The sequence below is a fragment of the Stegostoma tigrinum genome, chromosome 30 (genome assembly GCF_030684315.1).
Source record: "Stegostoma tigrinum isolate sSteTig4 chromosome 30, sSteTig4.hap1, whole genome shotgun sequence".
NCBI lineage: Eukaryota > Metazoa > Chordata > Chondrichthyes > Orectolobiformes > Stegostomatidae > Stegostoma > Stegostoma tigrinum.
In genome coordinates this window covers 36,081,326-36,095,934 of record NC_081383.1, presented here as the reverse complement: position 1 = coordinate 36,095,934, position 14,609 = coordinate 36,081,326, and positions in this window count along the sequence as shown.

Sequence of the window (14,609 nt, the reverse complement as noted above, 5' to 3'; positions counted from 1 at the left end):
TCACAGAGAGAAAAAATAGTTTCCTCACGTCTGTTTTAAATGAACACTCCATATTTGAATGGCAGTGCAACCTTCCATCTATTGGCTCCATCTGCACTTCCCACTTCCTCCGGAAAGCAGCCAACATCATCAAAGTCCACTCCCACCCCAGTTATACTCTCTTCCATCCTGTTTCATCGGGCAGAAGACACAAAAGTTTGAAAACGCATACCAACGGATTTAAGAACAGCTTCCTCCCTACTGTTATCAGACTTATGAGTGGACTTTTCCTCTATTAGAGTTGATTTTACTGTGCACCTTCTCTGTGGCTGTAACATATTCTGCATTCTGTTCTGTTACTCTGTGCTTATGTGAGGTATTATATATCTGGTTAGTATGTAAAACAATAATTTTCACTGTATCTAGCTGCATGTGACGATAATAAATCAAATCATAAAAAGGGGTCTAATGGCCTCCCCCAACTCCGCAAGTTCTGCAATGTGAATGTTACTCTATCCTTATGCTGTACTCTGCTGATGTAACTTTTTTTCTATTCTGGTTCAAAATTTGTCACATATCAGTTCAGCCTTGTGCTTCAGTCTGACTTACAGACACTTGGGCAGAGGATGTGAAGTAAATTAATTCCAGAAGACTATGAGAATAGTTTCAGTGGAAAGTACCTCAGGCACATTTAGGTTCTCTTTGTCACACCAGGTTATAAAGGCAATACATTTCAGACAGGTTCAGGTTCTAATATCCGAGATATCAGAATTTATTGACTGAGAGTCCAGTTGTTCAAACCACATATTATGGCATCCATTGCAAACTGTTGTACAGGAATCTGCAGTAGTTCCATTGATTCCATTTTAAGACGTTAGAAGTGAGTGAATTAATAATAGGAAAAAAGGAAATGAGAGAAAGACACTGAACGAATATTTTGTATTTGTTTCAATGGTAGATGAGATCAAGGGGAGGGAGGAATCTAAAGCAAATTTCACTCTACAAAAGAAGTACAATGCAAACTTTTGAGACTAAGGGCAGAAAGGACTTGACACAATGCATTCCAGGCTCCTAAAAGCTCAGGCTGCAGAGAACGGGATGCAGTTGTAATTTTTCAAAAATCCCTAGATTTTGCCAGTGGATTGGCAAACCACAAATGTAGTGCTCCTATTCAAGTAAAGAATGAGACAGAGGGCAAAAAAATTATAGGCTGGTTAGTTTGAAATCTGTCAGTGGGAAAATGCCAGAATCCATTATTAAGAAGCAACAGGATGTTTGGGAAATCATGATACAATTAAGCAGAATCAACACTGATTTTTTCTTCAGGAAAATGATGCTGGACAATTTTATTGAAGTTCCACAAGGATGTTATAAGCTGAGAGAATGAAGTAAAATCAATAGATGTAGTGTATTTGGATTTTCAAAAGGCAAAAAGGTGCCATATAATAGTTATTACACAAGATATGAATCTATGAAGTTGGGGCATTGATAGATGATTGCTAATTAACAGGTAATGAAGAGCTGGTTATAAATATACAGGTTGGTAAACAGGAACTAGGATCAGTGATGAAAGCACCAAATTCATTCTGGCCAATTATGCCGGAGATACAAAGACAGATGAGAACCAATTGTGAACAGAACACAAACAGCCTGCAAAGGGGATGTGTGTAATTAGGGTAAGTAGGGAGACAAAAGAAAGACAGGTGAGCTGCATAGTGGGAAAATGTGAACTTATCCACTTTGGTAGGCAGAAAAGAAAAATATTAGTTAAATGCTGGAGGTCTGTGGCTCAGTGAGTAGTTCACCTGACATGTTGTTCCGAACTCTTTGTTCAAGTTCCACTCCAAGACTTGATGGTCACAGAAGGAATGTGAATGAGATAGATCAGCCTGAGGATCCTTTCAACACTTCCCAAAGTTCCTCAAATAGAAAAAAAAATGTGCACCAGCAATTACCATGGTACAGAGGGATCTGGGTGTCCTAGTACATTCAACACATCAAGTTAATATGCAAGTACAGCGGGTAATTGGGAAGGCAAATGGAATGTTTGGGATTCTATATCCACTATATCCACAGGTCCACTTTATTAACTCTGCTTGTTACATCCTCAAATAAGCATTAAATTTATCAAACCTTATTTCCCTATCATAAAGCCAGGTTAACTCTGCTTTGTTACAATGAAAATGGAATATCATGATAAGTGTTGCAACAGTCTGCAGTGAATTGGTGAGACCATATCTTGAATATTGTGTGCAGTTTTGGTTTCCTTATTTAAAATGGGATTATGCATGTGTTACAGGCAGTTCAGATATGAGTCGTGGAATGAAGAAGCATTGAACAGATTGGTCTCAGAGTTTGGAACAGTTAGAGGTGGTTTTTCTGAAACATAAAAGATTTGGAAGGGGCTTGACGAGACAGAAAGTTTCCCCTCACAGGGAACTCGAGAACTTGAGGGAAAAGTTTAGAAAGAAAGGGTCACCCATTTATTCCTCCTTTCTCAACAAAGCTTGTGAATTTTTGAATTCTCTACCTCAGACAGCTGTAGGGACTCAGTCATCAAGTATATTCAAAACTGGCCCACTTATTTCTTGTGACAAATTTAAAATCAACTTCTAGCTACTGCAAGAGACCTAAACGGTGCCAGAGGATAGGTGTTGGTTTGTGAAATTTAGCTTTGTCCTCATTTTCCTAAGTGTTCTACCATTTGTATTTGGCCTATTTGTGAAATACTTTTATCTAGGGGAGTATCTATCCTGCTGTCCCCATGAATAATGTGGAAATAATGGGAGCATTAGAGCCCGTATGAAAATTGCAAGATACCTGAGGTTATTTTGGCACAAAGCTGAGGTACAGAATATATTGAACAGCAGTCATATCAATTCTACAGCTCTGGAGGAATATTGTAACAGGCAAAGATCCCATATCTTTTTCAATTCTATTGCATCTTTAGGCTAACTGTACTCCGGCTCCACGTTCCTGAATTTGTTCAATATCTACCGATATCCTCACAGCACAGAAATCAGTAACCAACTGCTCTGTGGAGCTTTAATCCCATTCATAATCATAAAGACCAAAGTTACAAATCAATGGAAGTGATGCTTCAGTTGTATTGAGTCTTCATTAGTCTCCATCCAGGGTGCTGTATTCAGTTTTGGGGACCACATCTCAGGAAGAATATATTGGCCATGGAGCAGTTCAACATATACTTGCCAGAATAATGCCTGGATTTAGAAAATCAAATTATGGGGATAGGTTACATAAGTCTGTCTTGTGTTTAGTTTAGAAAGTTGTAGTGTAATCTGGTTGAAGTAAAATATCAAAGGATTACGTGCAGTCAGTATGGAAATCATTTTTCTTCTGTCAGGGAAATCAAGAAAAAGGAATGCAATGTTTAAAGTTAAAGCCAGATCATTAAGGAACAAAGGAACTCATCACACAATTTTAAAGCCCAATAATCAGGAGAAATTCTTACATAAGGTCTTGAGCAATGGTTCTATTTTGATCCCTTCCAGTTTTCTAGCAAATGAATTTCATACAAAAAGGTGAGCAGTGATATCAGAATCCACTGCAAGTTCCTACTAAACAGTCCTTTAATTATGGATCTTTCTAATGGGATAACTGAAAATCCTCCAGTTAGGACCTACCTAATTGCATATCTTATACAAGCTGAACACAATCCCTGTTTATATAGACTATACACCTGCAGTTTGCCAGCCTGAACAGTACAGAGATAAATTCCCAACAAGTTGGGGAACATCTTCAGGCAAACACTAAATCTGGTAATATACTTGTGAAAATAACTTAGTCACTCACACCCACTGATTGAAACGTTGGGTTGAATTTATTTCATTTAAAATTTGGCCACAACTCGAAGTCTACTCAAATTTCATATGAAAATAATTCTAGTCTTCTCTTTAAACTGCACTGTTACTTAGAATCTTATGACTAAATCCCCATAAGAATTGAGAATGGAGTTGCCCAGGATATGGTACAGTGCCCTTTACCATTACATAGTTATTTTAAGTTACAAAATGAGTATATTGCATCAGTGTTTACTGGGAAGAAGGATATGGAAGTTATAGAATGCAGGGAAATAAAAAAGTGACATCTTGAAAAGTGTCCATGTTACAGAGGAGGAGGTGCTGGAGGTCTTAAAATCCATAAAGGTGGGTAAATCCCCAAGACCAGATCAGGTGTACCCTAGAACTCTGTGGAAAGCTTGAGAAGTGATTGCAGAGCTCCTTGCTGAGATATTTGTGTCATCAACTGCCATGAGTGACGTGCCGGAAGGCTGGAGGTTGGCTAACATGGTGCCACTTTTGAAGAAAGGTGGTAAGGAAGAGCCAGGAAACTATAAGTCAGTGAGCCTGACCTCAGTGGTGGGTAAATTATTGGAGGGGATTCTAAGGGACAGGATTTACATGTATTTGAAAAGACCAGGATTGATTAGGGATAATCAACATGATTTTGTGCATGGGAAATCATGTCTCACAAACCTGATTGAGTTTTTTGAAGAATTAATGAAGAGGATTGATGAAGGCAGAGCAGTGGATGTGATCTATATGGACTTCAGTCAGGCATACGACAAGGTTCTGCATGGTAGATTGTTTATCAAGGTTAGATCACATGGAACACAAGGAGAACTAGTCATTTGGATATAGAACTGGCTCAAACATCGGAGACAGAGGGTGGTAGCGGAGGGTTGCTTTTCAGACTCAAGTCCTGTGAACAGCAGTGTGCCACAAGGATCTACTGCTTTTCATCATTTATATAAATAATCTGATGTGAATATAGGAGGTATGGTTAGCAAGTTTGCAGATGACAAATTACAGCTGTAGTGGACAGTGAAGGAAGTAACCTCGGAATACAACAGGACCTTGATCAGGTGAGCCAATGGGCCGAGGGCTGGCAGATGGAGTTTAATTTAGACAAATGAGAAGCGCTGCACTTTCAAAAGGCAAATCAGGGCAGGACTGAAACACTTAATATTAAGGTCCTGGGGAGTGCTGCCGAAAAAGAGGCCTTTTAGTGCAAGTTCATATTTCCTTGAATGTGGAGTCACATGTAGACAAGATAGTGAAGAAAATGTTTAGTACACTTGTCTTTGTTGGTCAGTGCATTGAGTATAGGAGTTGGGAGGTCATGTTGTGGCTGTACAGGACATTGATTAGGCCACTTTTGGAAAACTGCGTTCAATTCCTCTCTGATGAAGGGTCTAGGCCCGAAACGTCAGCTTTTGTGCTCCTGAGATGCTGCTTGGCCTGCTGTGTTCATCCAGCCTCACATTTTATTATCTTGGAGTCTCCAGCATCTGCAGTTCCCATTATCTCTTCAATTCTGGTCCTCCTGCTTTAGGAAAGACGTTGTGAAACTTGAAAATGTGCAGATACGATTTACAAAGATGTTGCCAGAGTCGGAGGGTTTAAGCTATGCAGAGAGGCTGAATAGCCTGGAGCTATTTTCCCCGGAGCATCGGAGGCTGCGAGGTGACCTTATAGAAGCTTATAAAATCATGAAGGGCATGGATAGGGTGAATAGTCAAGGTCTTTACTCCAGGGTAGAGTAGCCTATGACTAGAGGGCATTGTTTTAAGGTGAAAGGGGAATGATTTAAAAGGGATCAAAGGGCAACCTTTTCACACAGAGGGTGGTGGGTGTATGGAATGAGCTGCCAGAGGAAGTGGCGGAGGCTGGTACAATTACATTTAAAAGTCATCTGGATGGGTATATGTATAGACAGTGTTTAGAGGGATATGGGCCAAATACTGGCTAATGAGACTAGATTAGTTTAAGATATCTGGTCAGCATGGACGAGTTGGACTGAAGGGTCTGTTTCCATACTGTATACCTCCATGACTCTATCAGCAGTTTCTTCGGGCAAGTTCTAGGTGCAGTTCCTATAAGATGCCACTAGGTGACAGCAAAAGAAGCAATTCAAACCAACTCATTGCACAATAGCAAGAAGGAAAGTGATCCACATTTAAAAAGCAGTATTAAAATGTATACTAGAATGTTAAACATCTCCTGAATTAATAAAATGCCAATTGAATTATTCACAATCGACCCAGCTCACCTCACATCTCTTCTCACAGCAGGTGGTCTATATCAGCACACTCTCACCTAACCCACTCCATACCATGTCACAGCCAGCAAAATGTCCCTAAATCACCGACAGACTCTTTGCACATCTGGGCCCCTACTGTATACCCACTGACTCACATTAACAAATTCCCCATTGAAAACATGAATGGTCATAGGTACCAACGAAGCAGATAATGTTTACATTTTTAAAAACCCACTAATGAGGCATTGTTGATGAGGTCAGCAATTATTATCCTTAGGAAGATGGTGAGACACCTTGAATGCCACAGTCCATCTGGTGTTGAGATATCTATGGGGGGAGAGGGAGTCCCAAATCTTTGGCCCAGGGACTATAAAGGAATGGCGGTATAGTTCTGAGTCAAGATAGTGTTGAATTGGAGGAAAATAATTCGGCCATTGTGTTCTCATGTGCAGATGGAAGTTGCTTTCAAAGGAGTGCTAATGGGTTGTTATGTAGCGTCATCATGTAGACGATACATCCTGCTGCCACTGTGTCAGCTTTGGAAGGAGTGGATCTTTAAGGTGATGGATGTGATGCCAGTCAAGTGGCTGGTTTGTCCTGGATGTTCAGAGCTCTCATGTTATCACAAAGGAAAAGTTGTTGATGGAGCAGCTGAAGATAGTTAGGCCCAGTACACTATCCTGAGAAACTCCTGCAGTAAAGTCCTCAAGTCGAGATGATTGACCTCTAACAACCATAATTTATCATACTTTGTACTAGGAAATACTCTAACCAGTGGATAGCCTTTTCTAGGGCTTCCTGCTGTCACACTTTGTCAAATCATAGAATTGTACTAGCATAAAAGGATGCCATTTGGCCCATCATGTCTATGCCAGATCTCCAAAGCAGCATTCACCTAGAACCACTGCCTTGTCTTCCCTCTATAGAGCTAAACATACTAACTTTTAAAATATCAATGCAATTTCCTCTTGAATGCATCAATTGAACCAATCTCCACCACACGCTTAGAATATGCTTTCTAGATCTTAACCAGTTTTCATCATGTTGTCATTGCTTCTTTTACTAACTACCTTAAATCCATGCCTTCTGGTTTTCAATCCTTCCAACAATGGAACCAGATTCTCATTATCTGCTTCAGACTCCTCATGGTATTGAACACTTCTATCAAATATTCATTTCTTCAACCTTCTCCTCTCCAAAGAGAACAATGCTTCCTCGATGTCATTCTGATCTCCCCTCTGAAATTCAGCTCGTTTTGTCCATGTATGGACCAAGGTTGTAATGTGGTTTGGCACAACCCAAACTGAACATCGAGTAAGTTCTTGTTGACAAAGAGTTACTTCACAGCACTATCGTTGACATCTTCCATCAATTTTCTGATGTTTAAGTGTAGACTGATGAGCTGGTTATTATTTACAATCGGTATGAATGTCTTGGATGCAGGGATAGAAAGTACTATAGACAAATAGATGGGGCAATAAGTTGCAATAAAGAAATAATTTTACATGTGGATATGGATGGGCGAGGTGAACGGGCCAAAATTTGGCAGATGGAGTTTATTAAGGATAAGTGTGAGATTATCCATTTGGTTGGAGGAATAGAAAGGCAACGCATTATCTAAGTGAAGAAAAACTGCAGAGCACTTCAGTGCAGAGGGGTCCGGGTGTTCTCATGCATGAATCATAAAGCATTAGTATGTAGGTACAGCAGGTAATACAGAAGGCAAATGAAGTGTTGGTATTTATTGTTAGAGGAACAGAATATTTAAAATATGAAGTGTTCTTTTTATCTGTCAGCCAGGGCTTTCTGATTGATTCAGATTAGGAGCCGCAATCAGGGAGCTTCTGCACACCTCCCCCTCCAAGTCTGTAGACATAGGCCTGCCCTTTCTGTTGAAGAGCCTCCTGGGCTGTTTAGCATCGGATCAGGTTCCTCCGACTCAGATTCCGACACGGGAGGCGTGTAATGCGCGGGAGCTCTTCTCTTGGGCCAGAAGTGCCTCTGTAGAATTTCACATTCTTCATCCAGTTGCAAAACCATTGAGACGGCTACTTCTGTCATGTCCATCTCGGATTGAGTAGACTGGACAATGTTTGATGGAGAGGGTGAACCCATGGAATCCTGAGGGTTTTTCTGACAGTTCTGAGCAGCAGGGCATGCTTCATTCCTGCAACATTTGAGAATTCGCAGCTTTCATATGGTCCACATGCTCATTCAGGACCTTCACACCAATCTTAATGTTATACGTTACTGGTCCTGACCTTGCATCAACCATGCCTCTTGCCCATGCAAAGCAATTTCCATGATTTTTAACACCAAGCTTTGGCCCCTGCATTTAACTGTCTTTCTACTTGGCAGAGCCTTGTGTCTGGCATCGATGTTCCTGATGCCATTTCACCCTCCACCCCAGGTCCAGGAAGATCAGAGTTAACGTGGTGCAGAGTCTTCTACCCTTCAGCAACTCTGCCAGTGCTATCCCTGTACTTGCATGAAGGATGGTCCAATAATCCAACATGAACTATGATAGCTTGGTATCCAGCAAGGCTGTAGACTGTTCCCACAATCCAGCCTTCAAAGTTTGGAGTGTCCTGTCTGCCAGTTCATTAGATGATGGGTGGTATGTAGCTGTTCTAATATGTCGAATCCCCTTTGACTTTAAGAAATAACTAAATTGCCTGCTGGTAAATGATGGCCCATTATCTATGCCCAACACTTCCTGGACTCTGTGTGTTGCCAAAGATGAGCACAGCTTTTCTATCATCGTCCCAGGGATTAAGATCGTTGAATCCATGAAAGGACTGCATATTTGATGTGCAACCAAGTCCAAGATTTACCTAGCCATTTTCATGAATGTGGGGGAACTCCAGGCAGTAATTTTTGTCTTTAGGTTATGTGGAACAGTCCCTCTTTCGCACCTACACTGGCCCTAAACTCCACCTCTTCCTCTGTTACATTGATGACTGTATCGGCGCCGCCTCATGCTCCCAAGAGGAGCTCGAACAGTTCATCCATTTCACCAACACCTTCCACCCCAACCTTCAGTTCACCTGGGCCATCTCCAACACATCCCTCACCTTCCTGGACCTCTCTGTCTCCATCTCAGGCAACCAGCTAGAAACTGATGTCCATTTCAAGGCTACCGACTCCCACAGCTACCTGGAATACACCTCCTCCCACCCACCCTCCTGCAAAAATTCCATCCCCTGTTCCCAATTCCTTTGCCTTCGCCACATCTGCTCCCAGGATGAGCCATTCCAGTCCCGCACATCCCAGATGTCCGCGTTCTTCAAGGACCGCAACTTTCCCCCCACAGTGGTCGAGAATGCCCTCAACTGTGTCTCCCGCATTTCCCACAACACATCCCTCACACCCGGCCCCCGCAATAACTGCCCTAAGAGAATACCCCTCGTCCTTACATACCACTCCACCAACCTCCGGATACAACGCATCATCCTCCGGCACTTCCACCATCTACAATCTGACCCCACCACTAAAGACATTTTTCCAACCCCGCCCTTGTCTGCTTTCAGGAGAGACCACTCTCTCCGTGACTCCCTTGTTCGCTTCACACTCCCCTCCAACCCCACCACACCCGGCACCTTCCCCTGCAACCGCAGGAAGTGCTACACTTGCCCCCACACCTCCTCCCTCACCCCCAAGCAGATGTTCACCTGCACATCCGCCAATGTGGTATACTGCATCCGCTGTACCCGGTGTGGCTTCCTCTACATTGGGGAAACCAAGCGGAGGCTTGGGGACCGCTTTGCAGAACACCTACTCTCGGTTCGCAATAAACAACTGCACCTCCCAGTCGGAAACTATTTCAACTCCCCCTCCCATTTCTTAGACGACATATCCATCCTGGGCCTCCTGCACTGCCATAATGATGCCACCCGAAGGTTGCAGGAACAGCAACTCATATTCCGCTTGGGAACCCTGCAGCCCAATGGTATCAATGTGGATTTCACCAGTTTCAAAATCTCCCCTCCCTCCACTGCAAACCAAAACCAGCCCAGCTTGTCCCCGCCTCCCTAACCTGTTCTTCCTCTCACCTATCCTCTCCTTCCACCTCAAGCCACGTCTCCATGTCCTACCTACTGACCTCATCCCGCCCCCTTGACCTGTCCGTCCTCCCCGGATTGACCCATCCCCTCCCTACTTCCCCACTCATACTCTCCTCTCCACCTATCTTCTCCTCTATCCATCTTCAGTCCGCCTCCCCCTCTCTCCCTATTTATTTCAGAATCCTCTCCCCATCTCCCTTTTCTGATGAAGGGTCTCGGTCTGAAATGTCAGCTTTTGTGCTCCTAAGACGCTGCTTGGCCTGCTGTGTTCATCCAGCTTCACACTTTGTTATCATGGATTCTCCAGCATCTGCAGTTCTCATTATCTCTGATCACAATTTTTGTCTTTGTTGTCACTCAGGGCCCCGCCCCACCAATGTGGCTATGTCTGCATCCAGACATAACTTCTCTCCAACATCTTCATTTTAGAGACCCCTGGATGGCCTTGGTGGAGTTCAGCCAGTATTTGGTGGTGACTTTTGCTTGGGATAATCACTCTTGCTCCCCATAACAATATACCATCCTCTACTGTGAGCTGGTCTCTCTGGGTCCAGAAAGGTTTCAAGTTCTCATTGTGACAGCTCTTTTGTTTTGTCATCAATGCCAGTTGTTTCAGTTTGGAATGATCTGGATCTTTATGTGTCCAAAGTCTGACACTGTTAGCTGTGACTGGGAGCATGACCATAAAATTTAACATCATTACAGACCATTCCATTGGGATGCCACCAATGCTGCTCATACCACAACTGGACTGGTTTGATGATAAAATGTGAGGCTGGATGAGCACAGCAGGCCAAGCAGCATCTCAGGAGCACAAAAGCTGACGTTTCGGGCCTAGACCCTTCATCGGAGAGGGAACTGGAATAAATAGGGAGAGAGGGGGAGGCGGACCGAAGATGGAGAGAAAAGAAGATAGGTGGAGAGAGTATAGGTGGGGAGGTAGGGAGGGGATAGGTCAGTCCAGGGAAGACGGACAGGTCAAGGAGGTGGGATGAGGTTAGTAGGTAGATGGGGGTGCGGCTTGGGGTGGGAGGAAGGGATGGGTGAGAGGAAGAACCGGTTAGGGAGGCAGAGACAGGTTGGACTGGTTTTGGGATGCAGTGGGTGGGGGGGAAGAGCTGGGCTGGTTGTGTGGTGCAGTGGGGGGAGGGGAGATTTTGAAGCTGGTGAAGTCCACATTGATACCATTAGGCTGCAGGGTTCCCAGGCAGAATATGAGTTGCTGTTCCTGCAACCTTCGGGTGGCATCATTGTGGCACTGCAGGAGGCCCATGATGGGCATGTCATCTAGAGAATGGGAGGGGGAGTGGAAATGGTTTGCGACTGGGAGGTGCAGTTGTTTGTTGCGAACTGAGCGGAGGTGTTCTGCAAAGCGGTCTCCAAGCCTCCGCTTGGTTTCCCCAATGTAGAGGAAGCCACACCGGGTACAATAGGTGTAGGTGTGGAAGAGGGACTGTTCCACGTAACCTACAAAGAGGCAGGCATAGCTGGGGCCCATGCAGGTGCCCATGGCCACCCCCTTAGTCTGTAGGAAGTAACAGTCCCTCTTCCGCAACGTGGAACAGTCCCTCTTCCGCACCTACACAGGTCCCAAACCCCACCTCTTCCTCCGGTACATTGATGACTGTATCGGCGCCGCCTCTTGCTCCCCAGAGGAGCTCAAACAGTTCATCCACTTCACCAACACCTTCCACCCCAAACTTCAGTTCACCTGGGCCATCTCCAGCACATCCCTCACCTTCCTGGACCTCTCAGTCTCCATCTCAGGCAACCAGCTTGTAACTGATGTCCATTTCAAGCCCACCGACTCCCACAGCTACCTAGAATACACCTCCTCCCACCCACCCTCCTGCAAAAATTCCATCCCCTATTCCCAATTCCTCCGCCTCCGCCGCATCTGCTCCCACAATAAGACATTCCACTCCCGCACATCCCAGATGTCCAAGTTCTTTAAGGACCGCAACTTTCCCCCCACAGTGATCGAGAACGCCCTTGACTGCGTCTCCCGTATTTCCCGCAACACATCCCTCACACCTCGCCCCCGCCACAACCGCCCCAAGAGGATCCCCCTCGTTCTCACACACCACCCTACCAACCTCCGGATACAACGCATCATCCTCCGACACTTTCGCCATTTACAATCCGACCCCACCACCCAAGACATTTTTCCATCCCCACCCCTGTCTGCTTTCCGGAGAGAGCACTCTCTCCGTGACTCCCTTGTTCGCTTCACACTCCCCTCCAACCCCACCACACCCGGCACCTTCCCCTGCAACCGCAGGAAGTGCTACACTTGCCCCCACACCTCCTCCCTCACCCCTATCCCAGGCCCCAAGACGACATTCCACATTAAGCAGAGGTTCACCTGCACACCTGCCAATGTGGTATACTGCATCCATTGTACCCGGTGCGGCTTCCTCTACATTGGGGAAACCAAGCAGAGGCTTGGAGACCGCTTTGCAGAACACCTCCGCTCAGTTCGCAACAAACAACTGCACCTCCCAGTCGCAAACCATTTCCACTCCCCCTCCCATTCTCTAGATGACATGTCCATCATGGGCCTCCTGCACTGCCACAATGATGCCACCCGAAGGTTGCAGGAACAGCAACTCACATTCCGCCTGGGAACCCTGCAGCCTAATGGTATCAATGTGGACTTCACCAGTTTCAAAATCTCCCCTTCCCCTACTGCATCCCTAAACCAGCCCAGTTCGTCCCCTCCCCCCACTGCACCACACAACCAGCCCAGCTCTTCCCCCCCACCCACTGCATCCCAAAACCAGTCCAACCTGTCTCTGCCTCCCTAACCGGTTCTTCCTCTCACCCATCCCTTCCTCCCACCCCAAGCCGCACCCCCATCTACCTACTAACCTCATCCCACCTCCTTGACCTGTCCGTCTTCCCTGGACTGACCTATCCCCTCCCTACCTCCCCACCTACACTCTCTCCACCTATCTTCTTTACTCTCCATCTTCGGTCCGCCTCCCCCTCTCTCCCTATTTATTCCAGTTCCCTCTCCCCATCCCCCTCTCTGATGAAGGGTCTAGGCCCGAAATGTCAGCTTTTGTGCTCCTGAGATGCTGCTTGGCCTGCTGCGCTCATCCAGCCTCACATTTTATTATCTTGGAATTCTCCAGCATCTGCAGTTCCCATTATCCCTGGACTGGTTTGATGATTCCTTCGCTTTCCAGCCTTCTGATTTGCCCATAAGGCAAATGACACTGGACGGGCCTTGCAGAATCATGGAATTGCTTCCTGGTCAACATGTAAGATGATGTTGACTCCTCTGATAGTCCCTAGAACTTCCCGGAAGACTTCATTAGGATTTCACTTAAGAAGCCATTTTCTAATTGAAAAATGTTGAGCCAATCTAGGTGAAAGTCTCTCAACCAATTTTGTCCTATCAAGCTTGGGCCTGAGCCTTTTACTGCAATTCACTGGTAACTGAATCAGTTGTTTGTTAGAAGAGTATGGAACTGAAGTTGTACCCTTAATCTGTAAACCTGGAATATGTTCTCAGTCCAGCTGAGGTCTTGGGCACGGTTAAGCGGATTCAGAGCAAATTTTATTAAAAACTGGTTCTGCGATCAAATTGGTCTGCTGTGTTCATCCAGCTCTACACCGTGTTATCTCAGATTCTCCAGCATAGGCAGTTCCTACTATCTCTGTGATCACTAAATGGCTGTGCTAATACCTTTAGAACCAGATAACAATTTAACCAGAGATTTAACTTGATTGGTTCTTGACATGCCGAGTAAAAGCATTAGCATGTCAGAATTAGAGGAGACATGGGGTCATAATATTCCCTAACTATGTCAGTCAACTCTTGAAAGGTTTTCGTATCTGATGCCTTAGAGAAAGTTAGCCTCCTAGTACAGAAAATGCTGCAGCTTCACATTCTGTCAGGAAAATTACTCATTGTTTTTCATCTGCCACAAAATTGTTTGCCATGAAAAAATACATTTTTTCCATATACTGGGCCCAGGTCTCAATGGCAGAGTCAAACAAATCAAGGTTCCCAAACAAAGGCATGATGTATTAAATACTAACCCCACTTCAAAGATGACTGTTGCGAGTGAGTTTCTTCAGGATCATGCTTTACTCTCGTTGCCAGCTCCGTCTTTTGAGTGTAGGAGTTGGGAAGTCATATTGAGGTTGTACAGGGCATTGGTGAGGTCTTTTCTGGAATACTATGTCCAGTTCTGGTCATCTAGTTATTGAAAGGGCATTATTAAGCTGGAGAGGGTTCAGAAGAAATTTGCCAGGATGTTGACAGGTATAGAAAGTTTGAATTTTAAAAAATGGCTGGATAAGCTGGGACATTTTTCACGAGAGCATAGGAGGTTGAGAGGCGACTTTATACGAGTTTTTATAATAATGAGGGGCATAGATAGAATTAATGGTAGTTGTCTTTGAATAAGTAAATGAATAGGAAAGGTTTGGAGGGATATGGGCCAGGAGCAGGTAGGTGGGACAAATTTACTTCGGGATTATGTTTGGCAT